The sequence below is a fragment of the Salvelinus fontinalis genome, chromosome 18 (genome assembly GCF_029448725.1).
Source record: "Salvelinus fontinalis isolate EN_2023a chromosome 18, ASM2944872v1, whole genome shotgun sequence".
Taxonomy (NCBI): domain Eukaryota; kingdom Metazoa; phylum Chordata; class Actinopteri; order Salmoniformes; family Salmonidae; genus Salvelinus; species Salvelinus fontinalis.
This window is the reverse complement of record NC_074682.1, coordinates 55819235-55832109: the sequence shown is the minus strand read 5'-3', so window position 1 is coordinate 55832109 and position 12875 is coordinate 55819235. Positions and strand designations below refer to the sequence as shown.

The window sequence follows — 12875 nt, the reverse complement described above, 5'->3', positions numbered from 1 at the left end:
GCAGGGAGAGTGACAGTTTCTGCGTCTGGTGAGGCAGTCAGGTCACAGAGAATTCACATTTCCAATAAAAGGATTATGACACCCAGGTGCGTGTCAGTTCTCCACAGAGGCAACAAGGTAGAATGAATATCAAGTAATGACGAGGCAATATATGCGATAACCCTGGAATAGCCTGAGGAATAGTGAGCTGAGGAAAGAGTCAGTGAAGTAGCATTGTTAATAAGTAATGAGTATTGAATCCGTGCCATAACTACATTACCACCTGGTGGCTAAAACTGTAACTACAGATTAAACACTTTGCATACTAATCTTAGATTTTTTTTCACTCTTCAGATGGGGAACTTCAAATGAGCCAGAGGCAAGATCAGCCTACCAAGCTACACTCAATGATTTTTCGTCAGGATTTCTATCTAGAAGCTTTGTGTCTCATCCTCGGTCCAGTGTTTTTCTGGCTCGGTGCATCTCCTCATAGTGTTCTGTCCTGTGAATGCCACGGTCGAGGAGTCCTTGAGATTAAGTGCCCTTTCAGTCAAAAGGGCAGCTCAGTGGCTGAAGGGTGCAAATATCCATCATTCTGCTTGGCAAAATGGCACTGAAATGAAAGCATATGTACATGTGGCAAGGGAAAGTATGTGAACCCTTTGGAATTACCTGGATTTCTGCATAAATTGGTCATACAATTTGATCTGATCTTCATCTAAGTCACAACAATAGACAAACATAGCATGCATAAACTAATAACACACAAAGTATTGTATTTTTCTTGTCTATTTAAACTGATGTACATCAAGAACATACACCTTCTGGAGTGGCCCAGTCATAGTCCTGACCTCAACTCGATTGAGATGCTGTGGCATGACCTCAAGAGAGCAGTTCACACCAGACATCCCAATAATATTGCTGAACTGAAACAGTTTTGTATAGAGTAATGGTCCAAAATTCCTCCTGACCGTTGTGCAGGTCTGATCCCCAACTACAGAAACCGTTTGGTTGAGGTTATTGTTGCCAAAGGAGGGTCAACCAGTTATTAAATCCAAGGGTTCACATAGTTTTTCCACCCTGCACTCTGAATGTTTACACGGTGTGTTCAATAAAGAAATGAAAAAGTATAATTCTTTGTGTGTTATTAGTTTAAGCGGACTGTGTTTGTCTATTGTTGTGACCTAGATGAAGATAAGATCAAATTTGATGACCAATTTATGTAGAAATACAGGTATTTCCAAAGGGTTCACATACTTTTTCTTGCCACTGTACATGGTGCCAGGTTTAAGCCCAAATGCATCTGGCAGAGGTAGAGTATTGTGCCTTTTGTGGTCTGGAGTCCACACAAGTTACTTGTCGAGCACATTCAGTACGACCTCTCTTTCTTTGAGACTGCTTACCAGAAGGTTGTGGAATTCATAAAAAAATGTTGTGCTCCTAGAAGTTCTTGGGAAAGGGGTTCACTGAGCTGCGCATTCCATCTGTGATGAATTTAGAACTTTCCTGTGAGCAGTTAGGTTTGTTTTTGTTGATTTGAAATATGTTAATAATACTTTATTTATTTAAAAAAGCTTGAACTTTTCATTGGAACTGAACTGAATCAATTGTGGATGTACAATTGATGTAATTTGGTTGGAAACACATTGGCGGACATCCTAACTTGTTCTTGTGTTGGCCAGAAATATGAGGGAGACAACCTCTCTCGGACATAACTTTCAATGTGGCTGTTGACTCATAAACATGAGAAAAAAATTACCCAAAATGTGTTTGATAATTGTTGTCACAAAATGGACCCTCAGATTGTTTGCTCTTCTTTGAACTGAACATAAGAATTCCACAAGAAAAGGTTTGTCTTTTGTTGTAAATGTATTATTGTAGTGAATATGAGGGTACAATTAACTATAACATTTGGTATTTACATGGTCTGGTAGATCTGATTATTAGTGAACAAGGAATTGACTGTTGATCAAAACTCAGACGAATAGCATCTGATAAATTTTAAATTTTAAAAAATACTTATTTTTCACCATAATTTGCAAATAAATTCATAAAAAATCTTAAAATGTGATTTTCTGGATTTTTTTTCTCATTTTGTCTGTCATAGTTGAAGTGTACCTATGATGAAAATTACAGGCCTCTCTCATCTTTTTAAGTGGGAGAACTTGTACAATTGGTGGCTGACTAAATACTTTTTTACCCCACTGTATATATATGGGGGATACAATCTTCCCAGCTCTGCAGATTTTGCTGTGAGGAGGCAGAGTCATTAGATCATTTATTTTGATAGTGTCCATATGTAGCTCGTTTTTGGTCACAGGTCCAGGAATGGCTGAAGAATTGCAACATTTGCCTAGAACTAACGCTGCAGATAGCAATACCGGGTGATTTGAAAAGCCATAGTCAATCAATCAATAATAGAAAACAAATTTTAGCAAAAATTTTATTTTTAATTTACAATCTGTAGAAGCTATGAGAATAGAAAGGTTCAGTACTTTTGTGAAGCATCACAGCACAGTTGAAAAATATATGGCAAATAGAAATCCAAAGTGGATGGTGTTGAGAGATAGATAGGAGGGGTTGAACGGAGCTGAAGGGTGGGACTAATAACAAGTTGTGAAATGTAAAACATACGGGGTCTATAAAACGTATATAGGTTCAGAAATGTTGTAAAATAGCACAGTTACAAATAGAAATCAAACTGGATGGACATCGGAAAAAAAGGAAGGACTAAAAAGAAAACAAAATAGAACTATTGTAGAATAGATTGTCTGTAAAATGTGTATAAGATGTATAAACTGAAGGTAGAAGCCTAAGTGTTATTGTTTGTTAGTTTACTCCAATTTGGAGAAAGGTGGTAGGGTTTGGGGAGTGATAAAGGTATATTCTTTAAAAAGTATGTATATATATATATAGGTATGTGTATTTATATATGTGTATACGTATGCATATCTGTATGTATATGGATATATATATATTTAGCAAAAAAATATATATGGGTGATTGGAAATGATGGAGACAATTACATTGATAGAAGCAACAATCTTTCCGCAATATTAAGCTGATCCACCCATTAAAAGAAATACAAAATAAAAAAAGGTAGGGATGAAGTGACTATGTATAGATAATAAACTGCGAGTAGCAGCAGTGTACATGTAGGTAGGGATGAAGTGACTATGTATAGATAATAAACTGCGAGTAGCAGCAGTGTAAAAAACAAAATGGAGGGAGGGAACGGTGTCAATGTAAATAGTCTGGTTTCTTTTTGATTAATTAATTAATTGTTCAGCACTCTTATGGCTTGGGGGTAGAAGCTGTTAACGAGCCAAATCTTTTCAGTCTCCTGAGGGGGAAAAGGTTTTGTCCTGCCCTCTTCATCTCCCATCTGGTTTCACATTTCTTTAGGCTGTAGTGACAGGTGTCTTTCTGACTGGATGTGAGGTGGGTGAAGACTGTGTGGTTTCACATTTCTTTAGGCTGTAGTGACAGGTGTATTTCTGACTGGATGTAAGGTGGGTGAAGACTGTGTGGTTTCACATTTCTTTAGGCTGTAGTCACAGGTGTCTTTCTGACTGAATGTAAGGTGGGTGAAGACTGATGGCACGTAGTCTGGGCTCAGTGGATTAACACTTTTCCATGTGAAAAGATTCAGGAGTTAGCATCAGCTAAAGTTATCTGCTGCATGTTATTCTCGTAGTAATTTGTTTGGAGTAAGTTTAATAGTTGCAAGACTGACCACTCTTGCAATAGAGATAGATTAGAAGGTTATTTCATTAAAATGCTAATATCTGGTAGATAAACATATACGGATGGCCCTGATTTTGGCTGTAGCCAGTGTGATCCTTCCCAAAGCCTTCCTTCATTCCCTCTCAGAACCGCTCATCATGTGAAGATGGCTAGCTAGCTCGCTAACATTAGTTAAGTAATCAGAAATTGTGGCCTGTTGATGACAGTATCAAGGCTGAACAAGTTGAATTTACTCAAGTTGATGATTTACAACGTACTGCATAGCTATGTAACAAACTGTGACAAGGCCTACCAGACACAAAATGCGCACTGCACAACCGAGAGTCCTTCGTGGGCGTCCATTCATCCCTTCGTAAGGCAGCTAGCCACCTTTGCCGACGTTCTAAATCAGTGGGGTTGCGATGGAAGTTAACCCCTTTCCATTCGGGCCACAATTTCAGATGCGACAGCACAACATATTACTGGCATGTTGGCTAATTCAGAGATTTAGATACCAGTTTTAATTTAATTTCAATGGAGCGATGTTAAGGAGTTGAGCAACGCTATTGAAACGCACAGCGAGCATCACTCCCTATGATGTCAGGTGTATCCATAAATACCTTAGTTAAATGCAGTGACTGTAAGTCACTCTGACCTATACCTTCTGTATCGCACTGGGCGTAGTGGGTGCGGAGTCAGGCGCAGGAGGCAGGAGGTACAGAAATAGCGCTTTATTACGCACAGAAAAAATAGTACTCGCCAAGATACTTGGCGCACATACATAAATGCCCAAAACCAGGACCTAACCAGTCCGGAGGGAAAACCCCAAAACACGCACTACCACACAATAACACAGTGGACAATCAATAAGCCCGCACAAAGAGCAGGCGGGCCTACCGGCTTAAATAGCCCAACTAAAACCCAAACAAGAAACAGGTGTTACTAATCAGACAAAAACAACAGAAAAGGCATCGGTGGCAGCTAGTAGGCCGGTGACGACGACCGCCGAGCGCCACCCGAACAGGAAGAGGAGCCACCTTCGTTAGGAGTCGTGACACCTTCGTTAAATAAAGTGGCTGTAAATCACTCTGACCTATAACTTAGTCAAATACAGTGACTGTAAGTTACTCTGAACTATTCCTTAGTTAAATGTGGTGACTGTAAGTCACTCTGACCTATAACTTAGTCAAATACAGTGACTGTAAGTCACTCTGACCTATAACTTAGTCAAATACAGTGACTGTAAGTTACTCTGAACTATTCCTTAGTTAAATGTGGTGACTGCAAGTTGCTCTGGATAAGCCCTAAATATATTTTAAATGTCAGCATATTAATACATGAAACCCAAAGCACTAAAATGTACGAGCAGAAATGTGATATATATGTAAATGTGTTTGTTGAGGTAAATTTGGCTGTAATTTTCCATATGGTTTTCTCGAGTTGATGACGCTAATGTATTTTTAAGCTATACCAGCTGACTACTTACGTCACCTAATAACAACACAGAGAGGTGTTTAATTGGCTATTATGGCTCAAATTATTGTAAAGGCAAATGAGAGGGAGAGAGAGAGAGTGATAGAGAAGGAGAGGGAGAGAGAGAGAGATAGGGAGGGAGGTGTGAGAGAGAGTGATGAGAGAGTGATGAGAGAGAGAGAGAGTGATAGAGGAAGAGAGAGAGAGAGAGAGTGATAGAGAAGGAGAGAGAGAGAGAGAGTGATGAGAGAGAGAGAGCAAAGGAGTGATAAGAGTGTGTAGGCTGGAGGCATATTGACAGCAGATTAATGCTTTCCTCTCCTATCCTTCCCACTGGTTGAGTCAACGTTGTTTCCACGTCATTTAAATGGCGCTAAACCAACGTTGAATGCACATTGAATTGACGTCTCCACCCAGTGTTTTGCCTCTTCCTGTATCAACTGGAATATTCCATTCCACTTTTCGTTAACTCCAGCTTCACTGGATTGTGGCTCTCTGTGTTGGTCAATATAAAGCAAATGATGTGGAAAGCATATTCTAATCATAAAACAACAGCCATCTGGCAGTATATTCTAAAGACCCACATGTAGGCTACAGTAAAACTCTTTTAGTAGATTATTTACCCAAACAGATGTTTACTGGTTGTTAACTTGTTGTTCACTTGTTTTTTCTTCAAGTATGATACCGATGGTTTTAAACCAGCTTCTCATCTGACACCTCAGTGTAACGGGTGTCTAGTTCTTCCTCCTCCTCGGACGAGGAGAGGAGAGAAGGATCGGAGGACCAAAATGCAGCGGGTTGTGAATACATAATGAATTTATTGAAAGACGAAAACACGAAAAAAACACTTGAATAAACTACAAAACAAATAACGACGTAGACTGACCTAAAACATGAGAACTTACCTATAACATGAAGAACCCACGAACAGGTACAGACTACAACTAACGAACGAACAAACCGAAACAGTCCCGTGTGGTGCGCAGACACGGACACGGAAGACAATCACCCACAAACAAACAGTGTGAACAGCCAACCTATATATGGTTCTCAATCAGAGGAAAAAGTCAAACACCTGTCCCTGATTGAGAACCATATAAGGCTAATTACAAGTGACCTAAACATAGAAACACAAACATAGAATGCCCACCCCAACTCACGCCCTGACCAACTAAACACATACAAAAATAACATAAAACAGGTCAGGAACGTGACACTCAGATTAACTAGGTACAGTAGATAGTGAATATTGATCTGCCTTATCCCTGAAAGTGTTGGAAATGTCAGCAAATCTATATGTGTAGGGTAAGTAATGACTGACCTTAGATCAGATTTCCTTGGTTCCATTACTGACCTTAGATCAGATTTCCCTGGTCCCATTACTGACCGCATATCAGATATCCTTTGTCCCTTACTGACTGCAGATCAGGTATCCCTGATCCCATTACTGACCGCAGATCAGATATACCTGATCCCATTATTTACTTTAGATCAGATATCCCTGATCCCATTACTGACCATAGATCAGATATCCCTGGTCCCATTACGGAACGACTTGATCAGTGTAGTGTTGGCTGACTACACAGTTGTCTTTGCTATCTTTGATTTGTATTTGTTCGATCTTAGCTAGCTACTTAGCTGGCTACATAGCCGTCTTTGTATCGGTGATAATTGTGTAGTTATGAAGGTTCGCTGAGGTTCGCTAGCCAGGTATTCTCGCCCTAACGTAACGTAACGTAGTCAACCCTGCTAGCTAGCCAGCTAGCCACCGATTAGCAGCACTGTAGAAACGATTACATTACAACGGAACGACTTGACTTGTGTAGTGTTAGCTAGCTACATAGTTTTCTTTGCTATCTTTGTATCTAAGATAATTGTGTAGCTTTGAGTAATTATCGGTTAGCTAGCCAGCTATTTTTCGCCTGCCGCGCTGCCGTCCTCCTACCTAGCCAACACTGCTAGCTAGCCAACTTCTACCGAATAGCAGCACTGTAGAAACTTACATTACAACGGAACGACTTGATTAGCGTAGTGTTAGCTAGTTGTCTTTGCTGTCCTTGTATCCATGATAATTGTGTAGTTTAGAGAAATTTAGTGAAATTGTCGAGGTTACCTAGCCAGCTTCACTTTCAACAACGTAGCCACTGCTAGCCAGGCTACTTCACCAGCCAGCAGTACTATATCATTTTAGTCAATAAGATCTTGTATTTTATTTTATTTTATTTTTGCAACGTAAGCTTAACTTTCTGAACATTCGAGACGTGTAGCCCACTTGTCATTCTAATCTCCCTTGCATTAGCGTAGCCTCTTCTGTAGCCTGTCAACCATGTGTCTGTCTATCCCTGTTCTCTCCTCTCTGCACAGACCATACAAACGCTTCACACCGCGTGGCCGCGCCCACCCTAACCTGGTGGTCCCAGCCCGCACGACCCACGTGGAGTTCCAGGTCTCCGGTAGCCTCTGGAACTGCCGATCTGCGGCCAACAAGGCAGAGCTCATCTCAGCCTATGCGTCCCTCCAGTCCCTCGACTTCCTGGCACTGACGGAAACATGGCTCACCACAGATAACACTGCTACTCCTACTGCTCTCTCTTCGTCTGCCCACGTGTTCTCGCACACCCCGAGACCTTCTGGTCAGCGGGGTGGTGGCACCGGGATCCTCATCTCTCCCAAGTGGTCATTCTCTCTTTCTCCCCTTACCCATCTGTCTATCGCCTCCTTTGAATTCCATGCTGTCACAGTTACCAGCCCTTTCAAGCTTAACATCCTTATCATTTATCGCCCTCCAGGTTCCCTTGGAGAGTTCATCAATGAGCTTGATGCCTTGATAAGCTCCTTTCCTGAGGACGGCTCACCTCTCACAGTTCTGGGTGACTTTAACCTCCCCATGTCTACCTTCGACTCATTCCTCTCTGCCTCCTTCTTTCCACTCCTCTCCTCTTTTGACCTCACCCTCTCACCTTCCCCCCCTACTCACAAGGCAGGCAATACGCTTGACCTCATCTTTACTAGATGCTGTTCTTCCACTAACCTCATTGCAACTCCCCTCCAAGTCTCCGACCACTACCTTGTATCCTTTTCCCTCTCGCTCTCATCCAACACTTCCCACACTGCCCCTACTCGGATGGTATCGCGCCGTCCCAACCTCCGCTCTCTCTCCCCCGCTACTCTCTCCTCTTCCATCCTATCATCTCTTCCCTCTGCCCAAACCTTCTCCAACCTATCTCCTGATTCTGCCTCCTCAACCCTCCTCTCCTCCCTTTCTGCATCCTTTGACTCTCTATGTCCCCTATCCTCCAGGCCGGCTCGGTCCTCCCCTCCCGCTCCGTGGCTCGACGACTCATTGCGAGCTCACAGAACAGGGCTCCGGGCAGCCGAGCGGAAATGGAGGAAAACTCGCCTCCCCGCGGACCTGGCATCCTTTCACTCCCTCCTCTCTACATTTTCCTCTTCTGTCTCTGCTGCTAAAGCCACTTTCTACCACTCTAAATTCCAAGCATCTGCCTCTAACCCTAGGAAGCTCTTTGCCACCTTCTCCTCCCTCCTGAATCCTCCTCCCCCTCCCCCCCCCTCCTCCCTCTCTGCAGACGACTTCGTTAACCATTTTGAAAAGAAGGTCGACGACATCCGATCCTCGTTTGCTAAGTCAAACGACACCGCTGGTTCTGCTCACACTGCCCAACCCTGTGCTTTGACCTCTTTCTCCCCTCTCTCTCCAGATGAAATCTCGCGTCTTGTGACGGCCGGCCGCCCAACAACCTGCCCGCTTGACCCTATCCCCTCCTCTCTTCTCCAGACCATTTCCGGAGACCTTCTACCTTACCTCACCTCGCTCATCAACTCATCCTTGACCGCTGGCTACGTCCCTTCCGTCTTCAAGAGAGCGAGAGTTGCACCCTTTCTGAAAAAACCTACACTCGATCCCTCCGATGTCAACAACTACAGACCAGTATCCCTTCTTTCTTTTCTCTCCAAAACTCTTGAACGTGCCGTCCTTGGTCAGCTCACCTGCTATCTCTCTCAGAATGACCTTCTTGATCCAAATCAGTCAGGTTTCAAGACTAGTCACTCAACTGAGACTGCTCTTCTCTGTATCACGGAGGCGCTCCGCACTGCTAAAGCTAACTCTCTCTCCTCTGCTCTCATCCTTCTAGACCTATCGGCTGCCTTCGATACTGTGAACCATCAGATCCTCCTCTCCACCCTCTCCGAGTTGGGCATCTCCGGCGCGGCCCACGCTTGGATTGCGTCCTACCTGACAGGTCGCTCCTACCAGGTGGCGTGGCGAGAATCTGTCTCCTCACCACGCGCTCTCACCACTGGTGTCCCCCAGGGCTCTGTTCTAGGCCCTCTCCTATTCTCGCTATACACCAAGTCACTTGGCTCTGTCATAACCTCACATGGTCTCTCCTATCATTGCTATGCAGACGACACACAATTAATCTTCTCCTTTCCCCCTTCTGATAACCAGGTGGCGAATCGCATCTCTGCATGTCTGGCAGACATATCAGTGTGGATGACGGATCACCACCTCAAGCTGAACCTCGGCAAGACGGAGCTGCTCTTCCTCCCGGGGAAGGACTGTCCGTTCCATGATCTCGCCATCACGGTTGACAACTCCATTGTGTCCTCCTCCCAGAGCGCTAAGAACCTTGGCGTGATCCTGGACAACACCCTGTCGTTCTCCACCAACATCAAGGCGGTGGCCCGTTCCTGTAGGTTCATGCTCTACAACATCCGCAGAGTACGACCCTGCCTCACACAGGAAGTGGCGCAGGTCCTAATCCAGGCACTTGTCATCTCCCGTCTGGATTACTGCAACTCGCTGTTGGCTGGGCTCCCTGCCTGTGCCATTAAACCCCTACAACTCATCCAGAACGCCGCAGCCCGTCTGGTGTTCAACCTTCCCAAGTTCTCTCACGCCACCCCGCTCCTCCGCTCTCTCCACTGGCTTCCAGTTGAAGCTCGCATCCGCTACAAGACCATGGTGCTTGCCTACGGAGCTGTGAGGGGAACGGCACCTCAGTACCTTCAGGCTCTGATCAGGCCCTACACCCAAACAAGGGCACTGCGTTCATCCACCTCTGGCCTGCTCGCCTCCCTACCACTGAGGAAGTACAGTTCCCGCTCAGCCCAGTCAAAACTGTTCGCTGCTCTGGCACCCCAATGGTGGAACAAACTCCCTCACGACGCCAGGACAGCGGAGTCAATCACCACCTTCCGGAGACACCTGAAACCCCACCTCTTCAAGGAATACCTAGGATAGGATAAAGCAATCCTTCTGCCCCCCCCCCCCCCCCCCCCCCCCCCTTAAAAGATCTAGATGCACTATTGTAAAGTGGCTGTTCCACTGGATGTCATAAGGTGAATGCACCAATTTGTAAGTCGCTCTGGATAAGAGCGTCTGCTAAATGACTTAAATGTAATGTAAATGTAATTACTGACCATAGATCAGATATACCTGATCCCATTATTTACTTTAGATCAGATATCCCTGATCCCATTACTGACCATAGATCAGATATCCCTGGTCCCATTACTGCAGTTTGAGAATTGGGGACTATAAGGTTATATCTGCAGTTTTGTCAAAAGTTTTTGACATAGTCTTGACCTGTTCAATGTTCTCTACCTACAGTATATTGTATTGTAAATACCCAAACTCATGTTTGTAAGTTCAAAATAATACTTGATAATAATTGATGAAACCATTCAAACCAATGAGGGTTAGGAACTTTAAACCCAATGATCATATTTCTGCAGATAAAACCCGTCTCTATTCATCATTCACTCCTACAGCAGTGTTCCTAACTGAGACATTGGCAGATGTGGAGCATGTCAATCACCTTAAATAGAAATAGATTATCTGTGTGTGTGTGTGTGTGTGTTTTTTATGTGTGTTTGTAAGTGTCTGTGTGTGTGTGTGTGTGTGTGTAAGTGTGTGTATCAGAACAGTGGCATTTCCAAGACTCATGATAGGTGTGTGTGTGCGTGCGCGCGTGCGTGCGTTAGTGACACCCCTGCGGTTTAACTTCATGAAATATTGTGTGGATGAACGACGGGCGGGTTGAACAAAGAGAAAACAATGCTTTAAAATCCATTCATGTGTAATTCTTGTGCAATTTATACAGTATATATATAAAGGCTACTTCATTATTTGTATCTACCATTAGTGCGTAGCCTAAGCCTAGCTATAGGGCCTAAGTGCAGAGTGCCAAATACACGCCAACTGCCAAATGCTTTTTAGGAACCTGGGAAGACAGGTATTCTGACAATAACAGGCTCCTGAACAGCTTCTATCCCCATAAGACTGCTAAATAGTTAACAAAATGGCTATCTGAGTTGACCCTTGTATTTTATTTATAATTTTGCACTGTCTCCATGCACACTCCCATGACTGTAAACACCAGTGGCGGTCGGTGCCATTTATGATGTGGGAGAAAAATTTGTTTTATGAACATGGCCTTATTTCTATTACAGCATATTGGATGACTGTCATTCATATTCCATTCAGCCAGCCCAATGTAACATCGAACGGTTTAGGCTACAACCTAGGCTATTGAATGAATGTTTACAACATAGGTGCACAGGTCGAAAGAACAATTCTAGTAGTCAAAGTGACAGACAGTGACAGCCAGCCTCTAGCTGATCTGGGGTGTAAATATTAGTCCAGCAGTTGCAAACGAGAGTTTCTATTGGACAAATGCAGGTATGTTTATCCCCATTTCGTTCTGTTTGCTTCCGTTTAAGAAATGTCTTCCAACAGAATCAAGTGAATACACCGTTAATCACACACAAATACAGTTCACTTTCATAGCAGCCTCATACAAACGGCATGATCATGTTCTTCTCGCATCTATGCTCACCTCCTCTCACCTTTTCCGTTCACTTGTGGACTTCAGTGCACAATATATCAGCTGTCTCTGACTAGGTGAAAAAAAACTTTTCAAGCCAAACCTTCATAACATAACCGCTAACTGCTACACACAGCCTTCATCGTTGTCACCATATTAGCTAATGTCATCGTAAACACAACTACTAGAAGTAATGCATTAGTAAACCTGCTACAATCACTCAGTACAGTGTACAGTCAGCAAGTAGTTTAGCAGTTAAACTGGTAGGCCCCGTGGCAATAAATCAATTAAAACCAAAAGCTTACCTTGACTTGGAAGAGTTCCAGTGTTGGATAGCCATAGCCAGCTAGCTACATAGCATCCCTCTCTCTTTGAGCCGTGTGTTTGTGTAGGATAAACTAGCTAGCTGCATTCGCTAGCTAAGTAAGTGAAAGTGAAAAGAATACTACAAAATCTCTCTCTCTCTCTCTTGCTTAACCTTAATTTTTGAAGAAATCAATGAGTTGTCTTTCTCTTTGAGTCAACTAACCACATGTTATGCACTGCAGTGCTAGCTAACTGTAGCATATGCTATCAGTACTAGATTCATTCTCTGATCCTATGATTGGGTGGACAACATGTCAGTTAATGCTACAAGAGCTCTGATAGGTTGGAGGACGTTCTCCTGATGTTGTCATAATTACTGTGTAAGTCTATGGAAGGGGGTGACAACCATGAGCCTCCTAGGTTTTGTATTTAAGTCAATGTACCCTGAGGAGGAAGTAAGCTAGCTGTCCTCCTGCTACACCATGGTGCTACCCTACAGAGTGCTGTTGAGGCTACTGTAGATCTTCATTGCAAAACAGT

At 43.5% G+C, this 12875-nt stretch overlaps 1 protein-coding gene across 1 annotated transcript in view; it reads left to right on the top strand.

The window, feature by feature from the left end:
- Positions 1–2045, top strand: part of LOC129815774 (metabotropic glutamate receptor 7) — a 313714-nt gene extending 311669 nt beyond the window's left edge. Inside the window, exon 9 of the mRNA XM_055869885.1 lies at positions 334–2045. The gene's annotated coding sequence lies outside the window, so the exon portion shown is untranslated. The remainder of the gene's footprint in view (positions 1–333) is intronic.
- Positions 2046–12875: the final 10830 nt, after the last annotated feature.